General features: G+C 63.2%; 1 protein-coding gene across 1 annotated transcript in view; it reads left to right on the top strand.

Annotated features, from left to right (window-relative positions):
• Nucleotides 1–3,945, top strand: part of SPHK1 (sphingosine kinase 1) — a gene marked incomplete at its 3' end in the record, with an annotated part of 14,172 nt that overhangs the window by 8,603 nt on the left and 1,624 nt on the right. The gene's annotated exons all lie outside the window — the stretch shown is intronic.

The following is a 3,945-nucleotide window of genomic DNA, read 5'->3' as shown; positions in this document are numbered from 1 at the left end:
TTTGGTTCCCTCTCCCCTCCGGGGGCTGCCCCCAGCTGGAAGGGGAGCGGCTGGCTCGGGGGCCAAGCCCCCCAGCTCCTGCAGCCAGGGCAGGGCAGGCTGGCATATATTTGAACATCCGAGCGGAGATTCAATTATATGCACTACTTCATTTATTTAGCTGTCCAGTCGCACTGATCAGACTTGGAAATTAAGAGGCATGCGGTTAGAGGGATCCTGTCAAATCACATTTAGCCCAGCTCTTCCCTGCTTGGATTTCAAAATGCAGCTTTTTTACATGACCTGCAGCTACAAAACAACTTTCTGCTACTCTTCCTAAAGGATAATAATAATAAAAAAAGATCCAGTGGAAAAGGGTGAGGGCAAAACCAGTTCCCCAGCTCTATTTCCAGCTTGAACTTTGTAGCCTTAAGTCTCCAAGCATTTTAAAACCCTCGCCCTCTTAGCAGGCGGTTGCGAGGGTGCTGGGGCAGGAGCAGCTCACTGCATGGCAGGGGCCTCGGGGGAGCTGGAGGAAGGAGGACGGGAGACGACGGTGCAGGATTTTGCAGTTATTTTTCTAGCTGAGGGCCAGCAGGATTTGCAAACCTCCTCCCCCAGTTTGGGACAGAGCTAAAAATGCCTCTCGCCACACCCTGCGCTCGCATGCACCCTCACGTGCCGGCATCGCGGCCTGTGTGGGACAGATAAGGCCGTGTCGAGAAGCTGCATGTGAGTCCGTGCGGAGCAATCCTGCCACCCTGTCCCTGCGGGGAGGGGACCCAGGGAGCCACTGGCCAGCCCATCCCGATGTCATCTCAGCTCCAGCATCCTCTGGGATCAGCCCTGCAGAGAGGTGCAGCAGGGGGTGAAGCTTCCCCCTCCTTATTTCACCCCAAGGGGGGGAAAAAAAAAGTCCCTCAGCAGTTAATAACCACAAAGCTGGGGCTGCCCACAGCGTGCAGGGAAGCATCCTACCCTGCAGCTGGCTGGGAGGGAGCAAACCATCCCTGGGCTTCTGTCCCAGTGGGGAAATCCAGCCCCCGCCGCAGCAGGAAGCTGCCAGCAACGGCCACAGCGTCGCGGCGTCAGCAGCACTGTGGGACCTGGCCCTGCTGCAAGCCCCTGTTTTGGGGGACCCCCTCGCCAGGATCATCCCCTCACCTTGCGGAGGTGATGCTCTGCGGAGAGGGGATGCAGTTGGCATGCCCCAGTCCGTCCCAGCCTCACGCCAGCCAGGTCACCGGGCAGGACAGCCCTGTTGCCCGCCAGCCTGGCATGCGTTCCCTGTGCCCAGAGAGTTTCCAGAGGGATGCGGGGACATGACGGAGCAGCTGGGGCTGCTGACAGCGGAGCTGTGGCAGCGTGGTCCCTGCCCGAGCATGGCCAGGACATGTGTCCCATGGGGGGACATGGGTGGAGGGGGGAGAGCAGAGTTTGTGCAGTGGCAGCAGCTGGAGCCCCTTCCTCCTGCTGACTCAGTGTCTGCTCTGCTCGGCCTTTGAGGTTGAAAGCAACCGCGCTGTGCCGGGAAGTGGCTGAGCCTCGCCGAGATGCCAGAGGCCAGCTGGCATTGCGCAAGGGAAAGGGGATGCTGCTGAAATCTGTCTCCCCGCCTCCCCCTGCCTGAGTATCCCCACTGCTGGGCTCTGGCTCTGAACCAGCACCCTCCGCTCCTGCCCTGGGAGCCTGGGCCCAGCCTGGTGCTGCTGGTGTCACTGGTCCTGCACGGAGATCACATCCCCATCCCAGTTCACAGCCTGGTACCAGCAATCTGTCCCTGGTGAGGGAGCTGCAGCATCCCTCCATGCCCTGAGCAGGGTTCACCTTTTCCCCCCAGCCAAACAGAGAGTCCTCGGGGTCCTGGCTGTACCCCACTGCCCAGCGGAGGCCACGGGTCTGGGCAGGAGTTTCAGGCAAGACCCAGCTGCAGCTCTGGGTGCACGTCAGAAACAGCGTGGCTGTGGCTGATTGGAAACATTGTGAGGTTAAAAAATGGATTTCGGCTCTTGAAGTGCCTTGTGCTCTTGCTCTGCGTCCTCCGTGAGGGAGGGAGGGAGCAGGAGAGAGGAAAGCCCCCCCATCACCTGCCTCCGGTAGCTGGGGCTTGAGCACCCCCGCCCCTGTCCTGGGGGCTTGGCTGCATTTGTCAATAGGGGACTTCAGTGCTGGTGGTGACTGGGGAAGGCTCTGGAGGGGAGGGGAGCAGGGCCAGTCCAGCCCCAGGGTTGCTGCCCGCTATCCCTGACCCAAGATGGGGCGACCTCTGCTCACTGCATTTCACCACCATCCCTGAGGGCAGCTGGTCCCCTCAAGTCTGGCGTCCACTGATAAGGGGCCGGGGAGGGTGGGGGACAGCCAGTGGGTTTCTCTCGCGCGTATAAGGAGGTGGCCCGGAGGGTGACAGCCTCACCGGGTCATCCCCAGGGGAGGAAAATCAACCTGAGGGTGCCGAAATCTTCAGAGGACTGTGTGCTCCCCAGGGCTGGGATAGGCACGGCGATGGGGTGCTCCAGGCGTGTCTCCCCGCGGGGCAGCTCACAGAGCTCTGCCAACCGGCAGGGAAGCCCCGGCGTGGCCGTGTCCAGGGTGACGCTGGGTGTCACCCTGGGGAGGTGACACATGTGGGGACCTCCATCACCCTGGGCTCCCCTCTGTCCCCTGCCTGTACGTTCAAAGAGCTCAAATCAAAGTGTGCAGACAAGGCAGGGGCAGGCGGGTGGCCCCAGCCCCCCCTGCCCTGGGCTAGAGGGGGGTTCCCGGCCCGGGCCAGTGCCGGGAAATGTCATCTGCTTTGGTGACTCAGCTCCTGATGGAGCAGCTCTTTCTGCTGAGTCAGCAGGAGCAGCCCCCGCACTGTCCCGCTGTGCCCACACGCCCAGGCAGGCCCCCGCTACCCCTGGGGGCCAGGTCACAGCTTAGGGGGCCCAGAGCTGGTGGGGGGACACCCCCCCACACCCCCAAAACTGGCTTCCCCCTGCAGGGCCGGGGCTTTCCAGAGGCACTGCGGGAGCTCAAGGCACGCTGCCCTGCTCATTTTGGGGCTTGGGGTGCCTGGGCAGCACCCAGGGGTCCTGTCCTCGAGCACACTGCCACCAGGTCCCCCAGGTGCCATCTCATTGCTCCCCTCCCTGCACCTCCCTCCCGGGCAGCTGCAGACTGGGCTCACCCCGTCCCCCTGCACAGGGACTGCTGGGCTTTGGGGGGGGGGTGTGCTGGAAGCAGGCGGGGGGGCAGAGGGATGCAGACCCCTGCCAGGCTTGTAATTACAGCCTGCCCAGGGCCTCACACCCGAAACCTGAGCCCCGTGGGGAGCAGGGGAAGCAGAAGCATCCATCTGCCAGCGCAGGTGTCTGTCCTGGCCCTGCTCCATCTGCAGTGGATGAGGGGAATTGGGACCTCGAGTCCCCCTGGCTCTCACCCCACTGTGGCTCCCTGCGCACCGGGGGACCGAGCTGTGTTGTGAGCTGTGGGGTTCAGCCGGGAAAATTCACAGTGTTTGGGGCCAGGTGCCCCCGGGGAGGCTGGGTATCAAACCTCCCCTTCGCTTCCACGTTTCTTTCCTCGTGCCCGAAAGCGCAGCTGGCAGCACCCCGCAGCCCTGGGATGCACAGGGATGCTTGGTGCTGCAGAGCCCCGGCTCCACTGCCCATTGCTGGGTTGCTGCGAGGCTCCGGCCTGGGCGTGAAACATCTCTGCTGATTGTGGCGGAGCTCAAGATGAGTCCCTGCAGGACCCCATGTCCCCGTCTCTGCCACCACCCCTGCTTTCCCAGAGGGGACCCTCTATCCCTGCTCACCTCTGGGATGCAGGCCAGGGAGCTTGTGGGGATGGGGGGCAGCTCCCCTGCCTGCGGGGCTGTGGCAAATGCTGCCCTGGCTCACAGAGCCCTGCTGGGGCAGTGCCACGGCCCCACCAGCCTGAGCCCCCTCTCCCCCCGCCCAGGCGGCAGCTATGGGGTGCTGC

Source organism: Egretta garzetta, unplaced genomic scaffold, assembly GCF_000687185.1.
Source record: "Egretta garzetta isolate BGI_Z169 unplaced genomic scaffold, ASM68718v1 scaffold34, whole genome shotgun sequence".
Classification (NCBI taxonomy): Eukaryota; Metazoa; Chordata; class Aves; order Pelecaniformes; family Ardeidae; genus Egretta; species Egretta garzetta.
This window is presented reverse-complemented; position numbering and strand designations above follow the sequence as displayed.